At 35.2% G+C, this 24,266-nt stretch overlaps 1 pseudogene; it reads right to left on the bottom strand.

Annotated features, from left to right (window-relative positions):
* Positions 1-21,812: 21,812 nt before the first annotated feature.
* Positions 21,813-22,103, bottom strand: LOC131821164 (U6 snRNA-associated Sm-like protein LSm8; annotated as a pseudogene).
* Between the last annotated feature and the right edge of the window lie 2,163 nt (positions 22,104-24,266).

The raw sequence follows: 24,266 nt of genomic DNA on the forward strand, positions 1-24,266 counted from the left end.
AAGGAATCTCCACACTGTTTTCCAAAGTGGCTGCACCATCTTGCATTCCCACCAACAGTGTAACAGGGTTCCCCTTTCACACACATCCTATCCAACATATGCTGTTTGTTAATTTTGGCCATTCTAACTGCTGTCATGTGGTATCTCAATATGGTTCTGTTTGAATCAACACGATGGCTAGTAATGATGAACATTTTTTCATGTGTTTGTTAGCTATTTGTATGTCTTCATTGGAGAAGTGTCTGTTCATGTCTTCTGCCCATTTTTTGACATGATTATCTGTTGTGTGTGTTGAGTTTGAGGAGTTTTTTATAGATCTTGGACATCAGCCCTTTGTATGTAGTGTCATTTGCAAATATCTTCTCCCATTCTGTGCGTTGACTCTTTGTTTTGTTGACTATTTCTTTTGCTGTGCAGAAGCTTTTCATCTTGATGAAGTCCCCAAAGTTCATTTTTGCATTTGTTTCCTTTGCCTTTGGAGACATATATTGAAAGAAGTTTCTGTGGCCAGTGTTGAAGAGGTTACTGTCTATGTTCTCTAGGTTTCAGATGGGTTCCTGCCTCATGTTGAGGGCTTTTATGCATTTCGAGTTTATCTTTGTGTATGGTGTAAGAGAATGGTTGAGCTTCATTCTTCTATACATAGCTGTTCAATTTTTGCAGCACCATTTATTGAAGAGATTGGTTCCCCGCCACCCCCCCCAGCAAGATATTTTTTCCTGCTTTGTCAAAGATTATTTGACCATAGAATTGAGGGTCCATATCTGGGCTCTCTACACTTCATTGGCCTATGTGTCTGTTTTTATGCCAGTAACATGCTGTCTTGGTGATCATAGCTTCGTAGTAAAGCTTGAAATCAGGTATCGTGATGCCCCCAGTTTTATTTTTGCTTTTTGAAGATTCCATGCAAATGCATGTGTATTTATTATGGAAATTAAAACTATATTTAGTAATTTGAGATCTGTTTGCCTCACTTAATATGTAAGGGCTATTCTTCAATGATATGCACTTGAATCCGGGTCTTCTGACAAAATCTCCCTACATTGCAGCTCCTGGGACAAGTTAGATTTTATGGAAGATCACTGTCCCACAATAATTTTTCTTAAAGCCCATATCACAGGAAGCAAGTATGCTACTGGATATTACTTTTTTTAAGAAAATATTTAGTGACATATATTTAGGGAACAATGAGGGCATTGTATATTCCCTATTTGGCCTCCATCTCTGCCATTCTCCTTAACTTCTTTGTCTTGTTGTGTCCCTGAAAGCTAACTCCTGAAAATTTCATCTGTGGTCTCTTTTTCCCTGGCCAATAAGAGATACTTTTGATATATGTGGGTTGGTGAAAATAATCGGAGGCTTTACCTGGGAAATGAAATTTGAGCTGAATCTTGAAGAATGTTCAGGGGTTTGGCTCTCAAAAAGGAATAAAATACTATTAACTCCCTTGGTCCCTTTAGCCCTAAAGGTAAAAGTGGCTTGTGGCTATTCTCTGGATGACTCATCATCCCTTATTTGTTCAGCTACCTCTGACCAGAACTCTGTAAGACATTACTTGATTAAAATATCTTTGTGCTAATTACTTGAGGTGAATTTTGTTTTCTTCTAAGATACTGACTGAGTTAACATTTAGTAGGTTTCTTTACTGCAGAAATTTACAGAGGCTTTAATGTGCTAATTGCATTAATAATCTCTTAATGGAGGTTATCAGCTGGCAACACTTCCCAAAAGTATTTGTCTATAGAGCTCTTTTAGAAAAGTAATAATAGTTACTTGTTGATTCACTTATTTATGTAAACTAGCTTTCAGACTAATATTCAAAAGAACTAACTTTGGGAAATGCTATTTAATAATTACAAATATGCTACTTATCAAGTCTTACACTTGATAATACACTGTAATAAATACTTTCATAAATTATCTCACAAAATTGTATCAGAAACCCTATAATGTGGATTCTGTTATTATAATACTATTATCATTTCCCATTTTTATTTTTTCATTTTTAAAAAAAAATTTGAAAGATTTTATTTATTTATTTGACAGGCAGAGATCACAAGTAGGCAGCGAGCCCGATGCGGGGCTCAATCCCAGGGCCCTGGGATCATGACCTGAGCCGAAGGCAGAGGTTTTAACCCACTGAGCCATCCAGGTGCCCCCATTTCTCATTTTTAAATAAGGAAACCAAAGTTTAGAAAATTAAATGCTGCCCAGCTTATAAATGGTGAAGGTAATCAATTTCAAGTCTTTGATTCTAAAGTTCCTGTCCTCAAACTTCTAAGGCCTCATAAGGTGTGACATACGAGGCCTTGAATATGGAGATTTCCAGTTAGCAAAAGGACAGTTCAGTGAATGTAATCCAACTATCTGGCTCAAAAGATTGCTATACATTGCTTAGTAAATAATTCCTAGTGAATGTTGATGAACCAAGTGAGGATTTTTGTAACCCCAGAGAATTAATGTAATTCTGTATGCTCCAAACTCACTACCTGGGAATATAGCATTCCATTCATTTTTTTTGTTTGTTTGTTTCATCAAAGACCAATTTTTCTTAATTACTGGAATCTTGAAAATAAGGACATCTTATTTTTCAACTTATATGCCCAGCATACCTCTCACAAGTATATACTTCATAAATGTTACCTGTTATGATTTCTGTCATACAACACTGTTCCTACAAATTTCAATGATGGAGAAAATTTCCATGAGCATCATCTTATTTTTAAAATCCTATATTCCATACTTAATCATGTATCTAGTCCCCTCTTTATTTTTTACTCTCACTTAACATTCAATTAAATTTAGAGCTTTAAAGATAATACGTTCTGGTTGGAAAGTCTTAAGTTTTAGTCATGGTTCAGGTTATGACAAAAAAAAAAAGAAAGTGGAATTATTATTCCAACACTTCATGGACTATAAACTGAGCAGACCAATTTCAGATACAAAGTAGCACACTCTAAAAGGATTTGTGCATGTGTGTGTAGCAGGGGAGGGGCATACTGTGTATTTTTGGTATGTGTATGTACTCGTGTGTGTCATTTCTTCCCAGAATGATGAAATATAACTAGCTAAAAGTTGGCTCAAGGAAGGTAAATAAGTAATTAGATTGAGGCAAATAAGTAATTTTATTGAGCAACATTAATTTTTAAGGAACAACCTTTTTCTTACTTTAAACTTTTTTTTACTGAGGCATAACTGACATAACATTATTAGTTTCAGGTGTACAACATACAGATTTGGTGTTTGTACCTAATGCAAAATAGCCACCAGAATAAATTCAGTTAAGATCTATAACCATACATAATCACAATTTTTTGTTATGATGAGAACTTTCAAGATCCACATTCCTAGCTACTTTGAAATATGCAACACCTTATTATTAACTGTAGTCACCATACTGTACATTCTATTATATCACCATGACTTATTCATTTAGTAAAACGTACTTTTAATGCAAAATAAAAAATGCAAGTCTTACTCTGCCATATCATGCTCTGAGTTGGAAAACATATACAAGATGTAATAATTAAATGAGTTGAGTAGCGTTGGAATGAAATATCATGGATTATCTTTTTATTTGGACTAAAAAAGAACTGAAATTTTCCTTCTAGAACTGAAACTATGTAATTTGCATGACTATGATTAAGACTACTTGTATAAACTTCTTATTAATTGTTGATTATAACACTTCACTAAAATTTGCCTATATAAAATTTACATGACTAAGTATATTGTTATTTTTCTAATATTTCTCCTTCCTACTTCATTGTATTCTGCTTGTCTGAAAGGTCACAATAAAATAGGAAAGGACAATGCAGAAAATTGTTGTTAAGACTTTAAAGATGTGCCAAATTAGATTTCTGAACACCATTTTTAGGAGACCCTAATAGGCTGTGAATGTTCTTATTGGCCTATTTCTTTCTAGCTCAAATGAGAAGACTGTCCAGATGTTAGTCTTGAAAACCCAAAGTATTCACAAAACTGTGAGTGTTCATGGCTAATGTGGAAGAAAACCACAGTATCTATGTAGAGGAAAATTTAGCATTATGCGAATGATGTTTAAATATCAGGGCCTTTCATTGTAAGGGCCCTTTTCAAGTCCATATACCTTAACTCTATTTATCCTTTTAATATGTTTTTTTTTTAAAGTGCCCTCCAATTATATCCAAAATATATATTTTGTGGGAATGAACAACTTTTTAATGAATAACTTTATTCTTATTTAGACCATTTTGTGTTCAGTTCTTTTGCTACAGATGATCATGCACATAAAAATGAGTTTGGCTACATTAAAAAAAGTGATAATTTTAATCAAAGCACCTAGATTCATTTTATTTACATAATTCTATGTTCACTAAATATTCACAGAAATTAGAAAAGAATAAATCCTTCTGATTCTCTTGAGTTTAAGTTCTTGTTATTATGGATGATAAAGTTTTATGTATGTGTATTTACCACACTTCATATCATCTTTTTGATTTTTGTTATAGTTGGTTACCATGAGTTCTAATTTTGTTCATTTTCCTTTACATTGACTTATGCCTTGTTATTTATTAATTAAATTTAAATTTTAAAATGTTATTTTCATAAATAAAAATCAATATAATTTACCACAAATAGAAAATAATATTAAAATAAATTCAGTAAAATAAAATTAATTTTTTTCCAGATGCTGGAGCCTGCTTTAAACTTTGAGCCTGAAGTCTGTTCCTTCTATGATAAAAAGGGAAATTATCAATGTTAAAGAAACACAAATAGCTAAAACCAGAGACTTTATCTTCAATATAATCAGAAATATTAAAAGAAAATTGAGGAGAAATGGTTTCCTAAGTCTGTGATTCAAAATACTTAATACTGAGTTTATGTCACATATGATTATTTTACATTTTAGTCAGCACTCCTGTAATTTATTCTGCAACTTCTGTCTAGCTCTAGAGTAACATCTCCACATCTTATGGTACAGTGTCCACTCAAAGGATCAGTAGAGAATTCATCTTCAATATTTAAGAAGCATCAAGACTAAAATGCTTCAAAATTAATGCATCATTATAAATATCCTTCTTGATGCATAACAATAATAAAAATTGCAATAACTTATTTATCATCTATGTAATATATACAAGAGACTTTCATACATACATCATTCTATTTACTTCATATAACAACCTTATACAAAAAGTTGAAAAATCATCGAATAGGTAATGCTATTCTAACTTTGTGATTCAATGCTATAACTATAAGTTAGTTGGTATTATTTTCATCACACTTTTACTGACATAAAGCATGAAGCTTCATAACTATGCTCTTTTAAATGTGAAATATTTGTTTTCTGGGTTTTGGAATGAGAAACATCTGAATCCAAATTTCAGCCCCCACCACTTTCTGCAGGGATATTCTGGATGGGAAAAAATGGGTGAAGGTAAGTAGGAAATATGGCTTTCCATTTATGGAATGAATGAGCCACAAGAATAAAGGCACAGCATAAGGAGTAAGTCAGTATTGTTGTAATAGCATTGTATAGTGACAGAAGGCAGCTACACTTGCGGTGAACATAGCATAATGTATACAAAAGTTATATCATTATGTTGTATATCTGAAATTGATGTAACATGTGTCAACTATACTCAAATTAAAAAAAAAATCCTAACGCAGATGACATGACAAATTAAAAGCCTCTTTATGTTAACTGAATTGAAAATGTTTTGCTTTAAGTACAGAATATGATGAAAGGGATTATCATTTGTTCTGACAGTCAAATATTATTTTTTTCTTAGGGGCTTTACAATATGTAATATATACAATATGTAATATATATTCCTTAGGGGCTTTACAATATTTTTTCTCCAAAGTTCAAACTTTTGAAAAATGTTAAGAAACTTTCATTAAAAAATTTTCCTACACTTCTTTGCCCACCTGAAACTAATATAACATGATACATAAACTAACTGAAATTTAAAAAAAACTTTAGAAACTTAATACAGCAAAAAAACCTTTTCTTGTGTTTATTATATACAATAAAATTTCTTAATTAAAAAATTGAAAGAAATTGTGTACCTGTAAAATATTAAATGGGAAATAAATGTTAGTGGTTTTCCTCTTTACCTTTTCTATTCCTAGGTAACACTTCAGTGCAGTAAAACCAGCTAAACTCCATTCACATGATTTTGAGAAGTGCCTTGGACTATGTTAGAATATCTGGGTGCTTATAGCACTTAAAGCCAGGGAGCTGAAACTGAAAACTTACAGTGCCTGTGAATGTATCTGGCTGTGAGTCATGCCTGACCAACTAACCTATAAGCTCCTAGAGAGCAGGAATCTTGTCTTTTGCCTCTTTGAAATCTACCTGAATCTTGATGAAGGTTTGATAATACGGCATAATGGTTGAAGGACTATAAAAGGTTCTGCTACTATCTTTATTGACTCTATTGACTTTATTGACTCTATTGACTACCTTTATTGACTTTATTGATTGATTCCAAGCAAATCACTTAATGTTTTTGAGTCTGTTTCTTGGTTTTTAATATGGAGATGATGATGTAACACATTCCTCATAGGCTGAATGAAAAATGCATATAAAGTATCAAGGACAGTAACTAATGCATAAGTGTTCAAAAATGGAGCTAATTAGTACTATTAATATAAATTTCAGTTATCAATAAAGACATAGTTGATTAATCTAATCCAAACACTCTAATAATAGTGCTATAAATGTTTTGAGGCAGAGATTCCTTATTTCTCTGTCTTCTGGCATTATTACTAGTGTGATCATTAACAGTCACTATTAGGATTACAGTCTAACAGTGGCAAGCATAGAAATATTTCGTTTTGCATTATTTCATAACTCTTGGCTTCAGGATGATCTGCCCTCTGCATTTCTTATTTAAGTCAGTGGCACTGTATCAAAGAACTCCTGAATTGATTATGCTATTGGTTTCAGTTTACAGACTCTTTACTTTGCTGAGAAATGAACTTTGGTTTCTATTCATAAACCACTGGCAAAAACAGGATATAACATCACTTCCTTGAGTTTAAAACAAAAATCCCCTACAAAGGTAACTATTACAATCAAAGTTAATATGTGAGATCAGACATTTAAAACCCTTTAGTATTTATCTGTTAGTGAAAAAAAATGTATAGATTTGAGAACTTACTGGAGAGTAAATTTACCAGAGAGGCATGGCATCATGAAGAGATTATCCAGATCTCTCAAGGCTATCCTATTGAGCCAACGTGCCTTATTAAAAGTGAGACTTTAACCCCACTTCTGACAAAGACAGAACAGGGATGTCCAAAAAAAAAAAAAAAACCCAAACAACAACAACACAAAAAACACCCCGCTATACACATTAAAGTTTAAGACATGTAGTTTGGCATGCAGAGAGTAAACATATAACATATTGTTTGGGCCCTATAACCTCCCAAAATTAATTTCTTCCTTGCTTGTTACTTATTTCTAAGACCACATTAATTTGTTCAACCATTTAATCAATAGGCTTTAAGTGAGTTTATTAAGGATTGTGTTCTCTAGGGGTTTACCTATCATTTAATTAAAAAGGGTAGTATACTCAGAAAAAAAGTAGTGAATACTAAATTAATTGTAAGTGAGGATAATATATTCCTAAAGTCGGGGTGTCTGGGTGGCTCAGTGGGTTAAAGCCTCTGCCTTTGGCTCAGGTCATGGTCTCAGGGTCCTGGGATTGAGCCCTACATTGTGCTCTCTGCTCGGTGGGGAGCTTGTTTTCCCCTCCCTCTCTGCCTGCCTTTCTGCCTACTTGTGATCTCTGTCTGTCAAATAAATAAATAAAATCTTAAAATATATATATATATATATATATATATATTCCTAAAGTCTAAGAGATTGATAATTATTGAACATTTACAAGGGTCTTTGAAAGATAAAGGATAGTTTTGATTCATATGGGTAAAAAGTCATATATTTTTCCATTTCACAGATTATTTTGGTATAAGATTAGCTGATATGAGGAAGTGGTGATGCAACATGGGGGCTTAAGTGGGTAGGAGAAGAATCAATGAAACAAGATGGAATTGGGAGGGAGACAAACCATAAGTGACTCTTAATCTCACAAAACAAACTGAGGGTTGCTGGGGGGAGGGGGGTTGGGAGAAGGGGGTGGGATTATGGACATTGGGGAGGGTATGTGCTTTGGTGAGTGCTGTGAAGTGTGTAAACCTAGTGATTCACAGACCTGTACCCCTGGGGATAAAAATATATGTTTATAAAAAATAAAAATTTAAAAAAAGAAAAAGATTAGTTGATCAATGTGGTGAATATACACTAGATGGTTCTTTCTACCCATGTCTCTTCACTTAGGTTGTACTTACTCCATGAATCTAAAGAAATGACCCTAATTGACAAAGCAAAACTGTTATTTTCTAAGCCACAAAAGTTCATGAACTAAACTAATGTTGAAATATAACTCCAAACACATAGAAAACTAAAGAAAGAAATCTTGACCTCTTTCTCCACAGCAATCAGCTTATGTTTTAAATTTTGGTATAGTACCCCTTAAGTATGTTCTCCATAGCATTCATCACCAACTGCATTTATATCAGTCTCTTCCTCAAGCACACCGGCACTCCTCTAAATAATCGTCAACAGTGGCAGATAGCTTAAACACAGAACGGTAGCTTTTTTATTTCTATAATTAACAATAGATTAAGCACTCAGAGACATGATTTCAATTTGAGAAGCTTCAAGTTTCAAATTCTGTTTCCCAGAGGTGGAAGCCTGCCATTAGAGACTCTGAGCTATCAATTAACTGAGCTTTCTAAAAGAAAATAAAAGAGTTCAAGCCAGAATCTAAAACCAAATAAGTGCCTTAAATATCAGTTTAAAGCCTTGAAATTTCAGTTTCATGTATAGTATCTCAAAGGGAAATTTTATGCCTGAAAAATAAAGAGAAACCATGTAAATTCCATGATAATGGACCTTTCTATGAATTCCTGAAAATTAAGTTTAAGAAATCCAAGAAAAAATATCCTAATGATTATCATTATCCTAATAAGAATTCTGTTTCCTTCAATGAGCTATCATGAAACTGGAAGGAAATTTCACAAAAGAATAATTTTAGGGCCATCTCTTTGAACTCTACCTTCTTTCTAAAAAATCTTAAAAATAAAAAAAAATAAGTAAAAACTCATAAAATAAGCATTTACATTAATTCCACTTTTGCCTGAATGCAAAAAGCCTGACATTTGAGGCAAGTTAACTTCTCAGTCACTGTAAGCCTTATTTCAGAAGGCTACACGCATAGTTTTGTTCTGGCCAGTGTTAGAGAAAACCATGCAAATATATGATGTTTTTTCCCCCAACTTTCTAGCTTTTTAGCTTTTCTTCCCCTTCCCATTAAGCTACTCTTTCCCTCCTGTTATGAATTAACTTCCACTCTTTCCCCTAAGATGCTAAGAACAGCTTATCCTTCACATGGACTTGTCATTTCAATTCACTCAACAAATATCTATTTAACATCTATTACATATAAGTTTTCTTGTTTCATTTGAACTGGGATAAAGGCTTTAAACAAAGGCACAGCTGTGTGTGTGTGTGTGTGTGTGGGCATACCCACACACACCTTTTACTGGGGGATATTTTAAGTACTTAAGGAAAGTAGAAGACATATTTATTATGAGATCTTTTTTTGGTGAATCTAGCCACATACCTTGGTGGTTCTAAAAGAGATTTATATTAGGAAGATTGGAAAATCCAAAATTAGTGTTTCTGAAAATCTAAGTTTTCCTGTCACCGTTCATTGTGAGGATGTGTTGAGATCCCAATATAAGCCCTTTGTTGGTACTAATAAATTAGCTGGCTTTTCCAGATGAAAGAAACACTCTCCATCATCCTAATTAGTAACAATTTTAGGTGGCCAGAGTTATGCTATATACACAGTAGGAGTCAAGAGGATCCCTCTAACATATTTCTATACAACAATAGCAACAATTTATTTATCTACCATTGAAAAACATGCTGCAAGCATTTACTGTATCTATGTACGGTAACGAATACTTTAAACATTTCATTCACATCATTAAGATAAGCACCTACAAATACGGAGTGAGTAAAGCAAGCATTATTATCTTCACTTAACAGATGAGAAAAAAAGTCCAGAGAATCTCATACTTTTTAAATTCTAGAAATTAAATAAGTAGTATTTCTGAGACTATTACATAATAGCTCAATAGCTTGGCCTTTTACATACTATGTTAAGTAAAACTTCTATTAGAAATAATTGTATGTATCTTCTGTAGTTGTTTCAGTTGCTCAGTTTGCAAGACCTCAAAATCACATGTACTTCACTATATGGGGATGCTTGCTGTACAGTTGAAGGAAGAAAGTGCTGACCTACAAGTATATGTGAGGCTTTCATCCTCCAAGGAGTAAATCCTCAGATGAAAAGGAAGGGGCTAGGAGGACTTGCGAGAATGGAGAAAGGCAGCAGCTCACAGCTGTGAGAGAAATGCAGTGTTATCCATCAAACTTGGAATTCACAGCTCTGAGGCCAATTCTGCAGAGGTTGTGACCCAAATTGTGTGATATGAGTTAAACATGGGAAATGTATGCTTTGGGCTCTATGTATTGCTGGAAAAATCCACCCTCTCCCCCCACCCACCCAAGCAGTAGGAAACTCTTCCAACCCAAAGGATACAACTGAGGAAAAAAAATAATCAAAGACTTAGTAGATTTCAGAAATTTGTGAGGTTGTAAGTGGCTTGAGAAATCATCCAACGTAACACCCCCTTTTTATAGAGGAAGAAATAGGCCTGGATGAATGGAGGTAGAGGTAACTAGATTACACACTGAGTTATTTAGAGTTGTTTAGAGCTGGGGTGAAATCATAGCTTAACACTCCTTGTGTGTAGTTTTCTTTTTTTTTCCTTTTTCTTTGTACTTCACAGACAGTCTTGTAACTTGAAAACAGCAGTCCAAGCAGAGGCCCTTTGTAGTTAAAAGGAGACTCCATTAGAAAAGACTACTAATTTTAGCTTTATAGATAACCTAAAATTATGCATCATTAGAAAAGACTACTAATTTTTGCTTTATAGATTGCCTAAAATTATGCATCCCTACTGTCCAGTTACCTGGAGAGCCTGAAAAGTGAATGATATAAGTGCTTTTTGTGCAGAGGGGATTTAGTCATGGACAGAGTACAGATACCTAGGAGGAAGACAAAAGAGCTTTCCATAACAAGGGAAACATCTGTGCACAGCTGTGAGATAATAGAAAAGTTGTGAATCGGACATGGAATTTCACAGCTTTAGGGCCAAATTTGGAAAAACTATATCCCGTCTTGGGAACAATGAGTAGAGTATGAGAAACATGTACTCCTCTATGCCTAAAGCTCTGAGGAAAAGAGGACTACGAGCTTGGGAAGAGAACACCTTCTAAAAAGCTAATATCTGTTTCTGCAGTGTTTGATATTTTATAAATATGATAATTAAAAATGTATTTTTTTTTTGTAAAGACTGGAAGCATAATGTCGAAAATATAGGTCAATAAGCCAGAGTGATTCAAACTGCATCAAGGGAAACTGGGTACAGGTACCTCTCAATATTCTTTTAACACTTCTGTGAATCTTTCCTTACATCACTCCACTCACAATCTATAGCCTCATTTTGTCCTTTTACTAGTCCCTTCCTCATCCTCTATCCAGGCTTGCCCTTCTCGAAAATCACCAGAATCTCTAGATACTTCTCAGATCATAGCAACCAGTTTCCAAATTGGAATTTCCATTTCCTTGGAGCAGCTGGTAATACCAATTTATAACATGATTTGGATCACTGATCAAGTCAACCATATTTCCACAGTTTTCTAAGATCATTTGCCTCTTAAAAGAGAAGGTTTCTAAAAGGATATCTAAGTAAGAAGTTGGAAAACGTTTTTCTGTAAAGGGCCAAATAGTGCAGACTTTACACTTTGCAGGCCATATGATCTCTGCTGCAAATACTCAACTCTGCCTTTGAATTTAAAAGTATACATAGACATACATACATTCATGGATGAGCTCATACTTGAATCATCATAGCTCTGTTACAATAAAACTTCATTTATGAAGACAGGCTGGTAGTGGGAGGAGCTCAATAGACTCTGCAGAGCAACAAATATTTAAGTAGTGAAAATTATAGAAAACAATGATTTAAATTACCTGAAAATTGATCTAAGAAGGATATACTACATGGTAAAACATTTATTCGAGAAAATATGCTAAATATAGTAAATCTCAGCAATAAGTTATAGTCTGTGGCATTTGAGCTATGGATTTCTCCTATTCTTTGCCATCCCCAGCTCTGTGTAAAGGAAGCTTTACTATCAGCACTGTATAGTTGATTGTTACAAGGGCAGGGTATATGTGTATCTCAGACCCTCCCCCAGAGCTATGTTTTTCAAGCTCTATTCTCAGAAGACATGGATGAGAAGACTGAAAGGCCTTCCTGCCACCCAAATCCTACTCAGGGGGCTAGGACTTTGCCCCAACAGTTACAGAGTATACTGCAGTCTGATTGGCCTCATCCCAATTTGCTCACAAGGCAGAGATTCCACTCTGGGAAAAGCAAACTGAACAACAACCAGGGGCTTCTATGTTTTTTACCACACCAGAACCCATTGGTAGAGCAACTATATTTTTCTCTCCACCAGAACCCACTAGTTGAGCAAGGTTTGTCACTCCAAGAGAAGTAGTATGCTGTCTCCATCTTTAGCTTCTGGGCAATTGCATAGATCTTCCCAAGAAAAGACACAAACCACAATGACTTATCAGCCTCAGGGGACAGACTGTCTAAGGACCTTATCAAAATAACAGAGATTTTGGTGGAGAGCAACTAAGAGGCAGCCTGTTCTAAGCAAAAGCAGCCAGATCTAAGCAGAGCAGCCCAAAGTTTAGTAGAGATAACTAGAGAAATACAGACCAGAAGAACTTTCCTGGGATCACACTTAACTGTGGAAGCTGGGAAGGTTGTGTACACTACTATTCATGAACAGTCATAGCAGGCTATGGGGCAGGCTTAAAAAACATTCTCCAAGCCACATACCAACCACTCAGCAAAAAGTAGAAGCCTTGTTGGCTTGAGGAACTTAAGTACAACCTCTGACCAAGCAATTGCAAAATAATAAACATTTCTGACCTTAGGGTGACTTCTAAGAATCTAGACAGAAAAACAAGATCACATTTAACTCTAGTGGTCTGGAAGACTGCACACATCCAAAGTTGTATAACCAAAGAAGTAACTTCTTTCAAGGGCAGCCATAGAGGGATCTTCTGAGCCATTCATCCAGGATAAGACTGAAGCAAAATTCCAAGTTTCCTGAACTGTAGAAACACACACATCCAATGATCTAATTGGTTTGGTGAACTTAAGTACAATCTTTGACCAATAAATGACTTGTAATGAACAAGGGGTGTACAAGAGAAGCCAGACTAAAAGATTTTTTTTAAAAAAAAAGGAAAATCTGAGAACAGACATCAGAGGCTATAGAATAGCAAAAGAAGTAAACTTCACAGAAGTAGTCCACCTAAGTCATAAATCAAACAAATGACCAAATAAACATCAAAAACAAGTCTCAGCAAGGGAGGAGACTCAGTATCAAGTTACTACAATATATCATTTGTGCAGTTATCAACAAAAATTTAAGATATGTAGAGAAACAGGAAAATATAACCTATACACAGGGAACAGAAACAAGCAATAGAAAAAATCTTTGAGAGGGCCCAGATGTTGGACTTAGCAAACAAAAATCCTAAAGCAATTGTTATATCTATGCACAAAAAACTGAAGGAAACAATGTTTAATGTCTTGAAGACATGAAAATTGTATATTATAAAGTAAATAATATCAATAAAGATATAGAGATTATAAAAATGGAAATTATGGAAATAAAAACACAATAAGCAAATTGAAAACTTCAAGAGAAAGGTTCAAGAGTACATATAATTTTTATTTTTTTAACTTTTTTAAATATTTATTTTTTTGGCAGAGATCACAAGTGGGCAGAGAGGCAAGCAGAAAGGAAGAAACAGGCTCCTCGCTGAGCAGAGAATCTGATGTGGGACTCGATCCCAGGACCCTGGTATCATGACCTGAGCCAATGGCAGAGGCTTTAACCCACTGAGCCACCCAGGCGCCCAAGAGTACATGTAATTTTTAGAATAAAGAATCAGCAAACTTGAAGATAGATCAACATGTATTATGCAATCTGAAAGACTTAAATAGAAGTGAGGATAAGTGAACAGCCTTAGAAGAAAGTGGGGCAAGATGAAGCAGACTAACACACATATAATGGAAATATCAGAAGGAAAGAGATTGATTAAAATGACAGAAAAATATTTAAAGAAGTGATAGTCACAAATTGTATCAATTTGGTGAAAAGCACTAATCTTCACATTCAAGAAATTTTAAAAACCTTCAAAATTATACTGAAACAAAGAAGTCTACAAACAGAAACATAGTCAAAACATTAAGAGCCAAAGATAAAGAGAAAATCATGGAAGCATCCAGGAAAGGCATTTGTACCTGACCTTTTAATTTTTTTTATTTTATTATTTTTTTAAGTTTTTGTCTACCTTTATGTTCCCAGGATTTTTTCAAACAATTTTAGAATCCTTGTTGTAGCCTGTTTTCTTCTTTTGCTTAAGTTTCTTCTACAACATTCCTGTTTTAGTTTGCTCAGGATATATGTAATTGTACCCCAGCAGACTCTGAGCAAAGGTGGGTGATGCTTTGGCAAAACCAAAGAAAAAATCTGGAGACAGTGAATGAGGCATATGTTTATCAGGGAGCTTACATACAAGGAGTTTAGAAGCAGCTAATGGGACAAAATATCTGTTGCTGGGATCTACATGCAGCAAGCTTTTATAGAGTAGTCTAGGAACTATATGCATCCCTTCCCTCCTTGCAGAGCCTGTATTCCAAGGAGAGCAAGGCTTGCCATCTGGACATTTTTCATTATAAGGAGATGCTCTGTTTTGGTCACACCTGGAACACCTGATCTTGAAGACTGAACTACACATTTTTCTACACATTCTGATTGATAGGAATATAGAAGTGGGTGGGATCTCTGCATTCTCAAGACTTACAGGGACAGTTAAGGTGTGCTTGCACAAGCTAGCTATTTGGCACATACAATGCAGGCTTCCATAACAGAATACCTTAGACTGGGTAACTTAACAAATTGATTTTCTCATAGTTCTATAAGTTGGAAAGTCCCAGACCCAGGTTCAGTTTTTAGTGAGAGAGCTTCCTTCCTGGCTTACAGATAGGTCCCTTCTTACATGGGAGAGTCACTGTGTGTGTGTGTGTGTGTGTGTGTGTGTGTGTGTGTGTGGAGAGAGAGAGAGAGAAAAGAGGAGAGAGAGGCGAAATTAGTTTTGGTGTCTCTTCCTTTTCTTATAATGGTATCAGCTCTATTCGATTAAGGCCCAATTCTTATGAAATCATTTAATCTATAACTCTCTTACAAGCTTCTTCTCTAAATACGGTCACATTGGAAATTAAGGCTCCAACATATGATGAATTTTGGGGAGTACACAGTTCAGTCCATAGCAGTCACCATCGTGAATAGTCCAGCTTCTGATTTCAGACCTCCAAAGAGACAGGGAACACATTTACTTGCTTATGCTGTCTTTTTAAGTAATTGTTTCAATGGTTTTTCTTGCATTCAGCAAACATGTCTCTTGGGAATTTGTATTTACTTCTTCCAATTCTCCCGTTAGTATTGTGTTGATTGATCTGCTCACGGAAAGGCCCTGGCTCTGTAGCTGGTGCATAGTAATCATTGAATAAGATATTATTTTGTGAAACAGCCCACTGAGTTATTTAAAGGTAGATATCATGTTCTTCATTCTACACTCCCACATTCTGCACACTAAATGTCCTGAGTTATTTCAAATAGTTAATCTTGTAAATATATTTTTATCATCTTAGATGTTCTCTTGGCATCATATTCTTTCCTCAAGTGTGACTAAACTTCATAAGCGATTTTAGGAGTGGTCTGACTGGCTTGGAGTAGAATATAACTATCAATACTATCATCCTAGTTTATTTCCATTAATTCAGCCTAACATGAGATTTATTTTTGTTGCTGCTGGTGATTGTTGCTTACTATTCACTGAGCATGAGTTAACAGTGAGCTGAAATTCCTCTTTTCTACTTGCATTTCTGCTTAGCTACAATGCAACTGTTCTCTGGCTGGTGACTTTTTTTAAATGAAAGAGTAAGGTAAGACAATTTTCCTATTTAAAATCCATATCATTAAAGCCAATCCTAGTTAAGATAATGTTGGATCTGTGATTATGAACATTTTAAAAGCATTGTCTCAGTTTCAGTTTTTCCAATAAGCATGTAATGCAGCACAGAGAAACCTTGAGCCAAAAAAATGAGACATATATGGTATGGTTGAGGCATGATGCTGTCAGGTTGTATCTGTTTATAGCTAATTGCTTTAGAAATAGTTGGAGTAAAATCTGAAATACTGTGAAGTCACTGATATGTCTGATATAATCATCTACTTACTAAGCTAGAATAACCTTGAACAGTCCTTTGAAATATTTAAGTCCTTTGTGTTTCATTTTCCTCATGTGTAAGAAGAATATAATAATACCTGCTCTACTTACCTTTCAGGACTATTGGAAGCACAGATTATCACCACTTAGGAAAGCCTACCTAAGAATAAAGCCAAGCTAGAGGAAATAAGAGAGTATATATGATAAGAAGCATGTTTTTGCTTTCATTGTCTGTAACCTAGATCCAGAAATGTTTGAAGTCCTGGAAATTTTTCAAACATAGTCTAACACATTTTTTCCCCAGGTCCAGTTTGAATTGGGTTTTAGTCAAATGCATATGACAAAAGTCCTTACTAAAACATCCAGAATATGGCAGAGGAGATCTTGGTTAATATGATGATAACCCTAAGGATTAAAATGCCTGACATATGGAAAACAGAGTGAAAGGAATAGTAATGAGACATATACAAGGCTCCAAAAAGGAGCAGATGGCTTAGAATTTGCCTATTGGGTATTTGATTAATTACTTGGGATAGAGCATGGCCTTTTGGGATGGGGAACCAGGGACTCAGATACTCTCTACATAGTGGCAAGAGGAGCATTTTGTTCATCTTACATTACTTGCTTTTTGCTGCGCTAACAGAGAATAGAGTTGATGTTATTCTTGTTAACAGTTTAGTTGATGTTTACAATGAGCTGGAGATGTGACCTTTGTTTAATAAGTCATGACAAGCAAAACTAAATGGGAAATTGCTGATAAATAAATTGTTTTAAGTATCTTTGGTTTAATATAAACTAAAAAGTAGATCAATATTAAAGATTTCATTTATTGCTGTGTATAATTTTTAAAGCAAATTAACTGGGAAAATAGGCTCAAAAGAAGTAGGCACTTCTATACTGGAGATATAGGCAGTATGGCTCATGAAATTTGTACAACCTAATTAAGTAGAAATATAAATAGCCTATTTGGGTTTGGATATTCTGCTAAGATAGATGGTTTCAAATTAACTTTCTATTATCCAACCAGAAGAACCTTCAGCAAATCCTTGAAATTAGAAGGGATTCATGGAACCAATTTAGTCCAATTCCTTAAGCCAAGGAAAAACTGCTTTTTACTGATCATTTTTTATTTTCTACTGTATGTGAATAATCTGTGGAAACTATACCTAAAAAAAAAGGTCTTTTCCTCCATATGACCTAGAAAAGAAGAGCATCTTCATAAGTTATTAGCTCCTGGTCTTTTAGTCAGATCTGGGATTCAGGGCAAGAAAATCAACATGCAGTGGTCTCCAACCAGTCCCATTTCCTTGTTCCCCCAAGATTACGACTGTTTCCTTCCAGAGTTCATCACAGACACAGAGAACATTGCCTATGAACATATAATTTACTCTAGCTGAAAAGTCTCTTAACCAATTCCACCTTTAATCCATTTTTTCTTCTTTTCCCCTCAGCTCTCAGCCTCTTTGCAGTCTCTCTATTCCTATCACCCAATTATCTACCCCCATTCCATTTACTCTGCTGTTAATTCATTTTTACCTCATTGTGCTCTTGAACCAGATCAGGCATTCCTGAGCCGACAGGGTCCCACCCCTCAGTCCCTTCAAACTCCTGATACAGTCAGTTCTGTATGGGAACATGCAAAAACACAGGCAATTCCTAAACAGGCATTTCAAATTAAAGAGTGTAGACATGGATTTAGGGTATTTTACCATTTTTAATGTTTATCTTCTTAATCATGTTTGACTTAAACTAAAATTCCTAAGAGTTTTATTTATTTATTTTTTATTTTCAGCATAACAGTATTCATTATTTTTGCACCACACCCAGTGCTCCATGCAATCCGTGCCCTCTATAATACCCACCACCTGGTATCCCGACCTCCCACCCTCCGCCCCTTCAAAACCCTCAGATTGTTTTTCAGAGTCCATAGTCTTTCATGGTTCACCTCCCCTTCCAATTTCCCCCAACTCCCTTCTCCTATCTCCCCATGTCCTCTATGCTATTTGTTATGCTCCACAAAGGAGTGAAACCATATGATAATTGACTCTCTTTGCTTGATTTATTTCACTCAGCATAATGTCTTCCAGTCCCAGCCATGTTGCTACAAAAGTTGGGTATTCATAATTTCTGATGGAGGCATAATACTCCATCGTGTATATGGACCACATCTTCCTTATCCATTCATCCGTTTAAGGGCATCTTGGTTCTTTCCACAGGTTGGCAACCATGGCCATTGCTGCTATAAACATTGGGATACAGATGGCCCTTCTTTTCACGACATCTGTATCTTTGGGGTAAATACCCAGTAGTGCAATGGCAGAGTCATAGGGAAGTTCTATTTTTAATTTCTTGAGGAATCGCCACACTGTTCTCCAAAGATGCTGCACCAACTTGCATTCCCACCAACAGTGTAAGAGGGTTCCCCTTTCTCCACATCCCCTCCAACACATGCTGTTTCCTGTCTTGCTAATTTTGGCCATTCTAACTGGTGTAAGGTGATATCTCAATGTAGTTTTAATTTGAATCTCCCTGATGGCTAGTGATGATGAACATTTTTTCATGTGTCTGATAGCCATTTGTATGTCTTCATTGAAGAAGTGTCTGTCCATATCTTCTGCCCATTTTTTGATATGATTGTCTGTTTTGTGTGTGTTGAGGTTGAGGAGTTCATTATAGATCCTGGATATCAACCTTTTGTCTGTACTGTCATTTGCAAAAATCTTCTCCCATTCCGTGGGTTGCCTCTTTGTTTGGTTGACTGTTTCCTTTGCTGTGCAGAAGCTTTTGATTTTGATGAAGTCCCAAAAGTTTATTTTCACTTTTGTTTCCTTTGCCTTTGGAGACATATCTTGAAAGAAGTTGCTGTGGCTGATATTGAAGAGATTACTGCCTATGTTCTCCTCTAGGATTCTGAAGGATTCCTGTCTCACATTGAGGTCTTTTATCCATTTTGAGTTTATCTTTGTGTATGGTGTAAGAGAATGGTCGAGTTTCATTCTTCTACATATAGCTGCCCAGTTTTCCCAGCATCATTTATTGAAGAGACTGTCTTTTTTCCACTGTATATTTTTTCCTGTTTTGTCGAAGATTATTTGACCATAGAGTTAAGGGTCCATATCTGGGCTCTCTACTCTGTTCCACTGGTCTATGTGTCTGTTTTTATGCCATTACCATGCTGTCTTGGTGATCACAGCTTTGTAGTAAAGCTTGAAATCAGGTAACGTGATGCCCCCCGTTTTATTTTTGTTTTTCAACATTTCCTTAGCGATTTGGGGTCTCTTCTGATTCCATACAAATTTTTGGATTATTTGCTCCAGCTCTTTGAAGAATACCGGTAGAATTTTGATCAGAATAGCATTAAAAGTATAGATTGCTCTAGGCAGTATACACTAATAATGAAAATATGGAAAGGGAAATTAGAGAATCGATTCCATTTACTATAGCACCAAGAATCATAAGATACCTGGGAATAAACCTAACCAAAGAGGTAAAGGATCTGTACTCGAGGAACTACAGAACACTCATGAAAGAAATTGAAGAAGACACAAAAAGATGGAAGACCATTCCATGCTCTTGGATTGGAAGAATAAACATTGTTAAAATGTCTATACTGCCTAGAGCAATCTATACTTTTAATCCAAAGAGTTTTGTGTCATACCAGCACTGTGTAGTTAACTTAGTACTGTCCCAAGGTTTTAGCATGTCAGTTTTGATTTTAAATTATTCTTTGAGTGACCTACTAACACTAACCCCCTTTGCATACTGCAATGTAAAACAGTTGACTAGTCTCACCTCCCATGGAAGATATTCTGTGTTTGTTTATCCAATACCCATTCCAACCTAATTCTAGTTTGAATTCTTCTACAATTAAATTACGAAACTAAAATCTACATTGCATGTATGCATACATACACAAACACACATATTTTTAAATTATTTTTTGGCAACTGATATACATGCCTGTGACCCAATTTGGTTAAGCAGATGAAAATTTATGACACTTGGAAGCAGAAGAAAGCAATATGAGGCTGGGGCCATATGGGTGAGCTTGGATCTTATGGAAATCATTATGGCAGAGGCATCCTATTCTTTTAGGCAATCTGTGCAAAGTGTCACATAAAGTCTCTAATATCATAGTGCTAAGTGTTAGATAGTGAATATTCTCCTAGAATATTCCCATGATGTGACATATATCCTTGCTGAATTGTCCTTAGCTGTGTGGCATCTGGGCCTATTTTTTTTTTTCTCTCCCTCCTGGAGATTCAGTGATTTATCTAATAATCTTTGACAAGTTGCTTCCTGTATAAATGAAGTAGATCCAATTTTACAGTGTCTATAACTAAAAACTTACTTATGTCACTTTAACTTCTTGCCACAATCACAGTGGCTAGATTTATTTGAAAATGTATTAATTGAATGCTTTGAGTTTCAGAAGATGTCCTTACATTCACTTAAGAATACCTTTCTGTATTGAGTCTACAAGTGTCTGTGGTTTTGAGTATATCTCATCAGGTCTTTCCCACATGTATTAAATAGGCCAAAAGCATAAATACATCATCCTTAGAAATATAAGGTAGTAGAGAAAAAGGTTGCTTAGGACACAGTGTAAAAACCACTGAACCAAAGTTGAGAGCCTGAGTTCTTGTCTTAGCTTTTTACTTCCTAACTGTGAGAACATGTGAGTCCCTTATCCTCTTTGGGCCTTAGTTTACTTCAATGAATAAATGAGGTCAGTGGTTTTTAACTTTTTTGCATGTTATGGACTCTTAAGAAGCTTATAAAATCTATAGAATATTTTCTGTAAAATACACACACACTCCAAAAATTTTATACAACTTCAGAGATCCTTTAAACTCAGGAACCTCTATTTTAAATTTTTTTCAAATATAATGGCAATAGCCCTGGAATTCAACATTTAGTTCCCTATTATTTCACTTATCCTCTTCTATCATTACACAGATCTAAAGATACCTAAAAATGCCAGCATAACCCTGTATCCAACACAGTGAGCACCCTCTCTACCATTTACAGTGACTCTCAGAAAAGAAACATCAAAATAAAATAGAAAGAAGAAAAGATAAATGATCTCTCATTAGACTCACAATAATTTACACTGAGCTCATCTGTATTATCTGTATTAAGACATGTAGAAATATTTTAATTTACATGTCATATCACAATAAATCAATGTGGAGTCAAAGTCCATCATTACACATTCAGAAAAATTCCATACATTATCCTCCAAATAATCAGTTTCTATACAAAGATTTATAGATATGCAAGGTACATAGTTTTTCCTCAGTGTGATACAGAGTTTAGAAGTTCTGCTTGAATAGTCCCCAAATCAAATGCAGGATTTGTTTCTTCAGCAATTTCTCCAATGAGTGCAATATTGTGACTTTGTTATGATGTGTATCCCTAGTACCACTTGTTTTACTCCTGTGAAGGGCTGAATACTAGTTCATGACTTTCATCCAAACTCAAGTTAATGGTCTGGTTAAAACATTGCAATCTTTGCACAACCATTCTCTCCTCAGAAGTAATAAATGCAACAGTTTGGTTGATGTAGTTCTCCAAGGCAGATGTCATAATGCTGGGCTCAGCTGCTCTGGACAACACAGCAATGCAGGTGATAAGTGAAGCTAAAAAGGCCTGCCTGAGCTCATCTATATTACACTATTTTAGCATGCTGTAATTATAATTATACTACATCGGACAATTTGTATAATTGTCTTTGGGTTTAAATCTCCTCACCTGTAAAATAAGGAAGTACGACAAACTAGCAGTATAACCATTTAGGGGAATATTATATGAAAGCCCTCATTTTCTGGGCCCTTCCTGCCAAGTCGCACTTCTGATAGCACAGTCTGTGGTGGTAACCTTTCTTAGTCCAGTGGTTCTTAAATTTTTTTTGTCCCAGCCCCTTCAAGGATCTGATTAAAATGTAGACATTTTCCCCAAAAAAGTGCTCATATGTATGCACACAGAAATTTTTTTATAAATGCTTTCAGAAATTCCAGAACCTTCTGAAGTCCATGCATAGGACCAGTAAAAACTCCTTTACAGGAAGATGTTTAAAAATCCTTTTATAATTTTTTAAAAATTTAAATTCAGTTTAGTTAGCATATACTGTATTATTAGTTTCAAGGGTAGAATTTAGTGATTCATCAGTTGCATATAACACCCAATGCTCATTACATTAAGTGCCCTCCTTAAAAATCCTTTTACTTCCAATAAGTTGTGAGTCTCTTACATGGTCAGCATGTTTGGCTGAATGCAAAAATGGGTGGTGGATACTTCCCTAAGCCCTTCCCATTCTTCTCCACCATTATTTTTTCCTGTTAATTATCCCCAGATTGCCAGGATCCCCACTGAGAGTAGATTTACCTAATAGGTTTATGCTAAATAAGGAATTTGAGGCTGTACATGTTACCCTTCTCAATAGTTTGCTTTTGCAAAAAGGACAAGGAAGGGGAAGAGCAAAAAAGGACACACTTGGAATACTGACTTTTCAGACCTGATGGCAGGTATATGAGTGGGCTTTTAGGGATTATAACACTTGTATTGAATACTGTGTTGTGTAGAACAAGTGACCTTCTAGTTTATCTATGGATAGGGTGTTTCTTTCTATGAAGGGCAAACCACATGCATATATCTGAATACAAGCTTTATGAAGTGAATTTTGTGTGGGCTCCTGCTGAATCTCCTATCACAAGTGTCTGACACAAAAGATACTCTCACTTATTGTTAATTATAAAGACTTAAAATCAGTAACAATAATACCATTCTTGCCCTGAATTCTGGTGTAAGCATGCAGATTCTAACAGCACCCTTTTGTTTATTTCCTTTGAGTGCTATTTTTGATTGAGATATTCAGTGCTCATTTGCACTTACACTGTGACTTTTAGTACAATGTTCTTTGAAATTTTTCAAAATAACAAATTAGGCTCCCTCCAGGCCCAAAACTGGTCTGATTGCTATGGCTAGAACTTCCAGTATTATGTTGAATAAAAGTGGAAAGAGTGAACATCCTCATCTCATTCCTGATCTTAGTATTTCCCCATTGAGTATGATGTTTGCTGTAGGTTTTTCATATATGGCCTTCATTATGTTGAAGTATGTTCCCTCTAAACTTATTTTGTTGAGGGCTTTTATCATAAATGGATATTGTAATTTGCCAAGTGCTCTTTCTGTGTCTATTGAAATGATGATATGGTTTTTATCCTTTCTCTTATTGATGCGATGAATCATGTTGATTGATTTGTAAATATTGAGCCAACTTTGCATACCAGAAATAAATACCACTTTATGGTGGTGAATGCTTTTTTAATGCATTATTGGATTCAAGTTGCTAGTATTTTACTGAGGATTTTTGGACTCTATTCATTGAAGATATTGGCCTGTGGTTCTCTTTTGTTGGTATTGTCTTTATCTGCTGTTAGTGTCAGGGTAATGCTTGCCTGCTTTCCTCATAGAATGAATTTGGAATTTCCTTCTGTGTGTGTGTGTGTGTGTGTGTGTGTGTGTGTGTGTGTGTTGTAAACTTTGGAATAGTTTGTGAAGAATACATATTAACTCTTCTGTAACTGTTTGGTAGATTTCCCCTGTGAAGCCCTCTGGTCCTGCCATAATATATAATTTAGAAATGAACATGGTCTTGAGTAAACTGACTCTTTGGCCACTGGACTATTTGGGATAGAAACAATGTTCAACCAATTTCCCCTCATTTTCTTCCTTCTTTGCTTTCTGTAA

The sequence above is a fragment of the Mustela lutreola genome, chromosome X (assembly GCF_030435805.1).
Source record: "Mustela lutreola isolate mMusLut2 chromosome X, mMusLut2.pri, whole genome shotgun sequence".
Lineage (NCBI taxonomy): Eukaryota > Metazoa > Chordata > Mammalia > Carnivora > Mustelidae > Mustela > Mustela lutreola.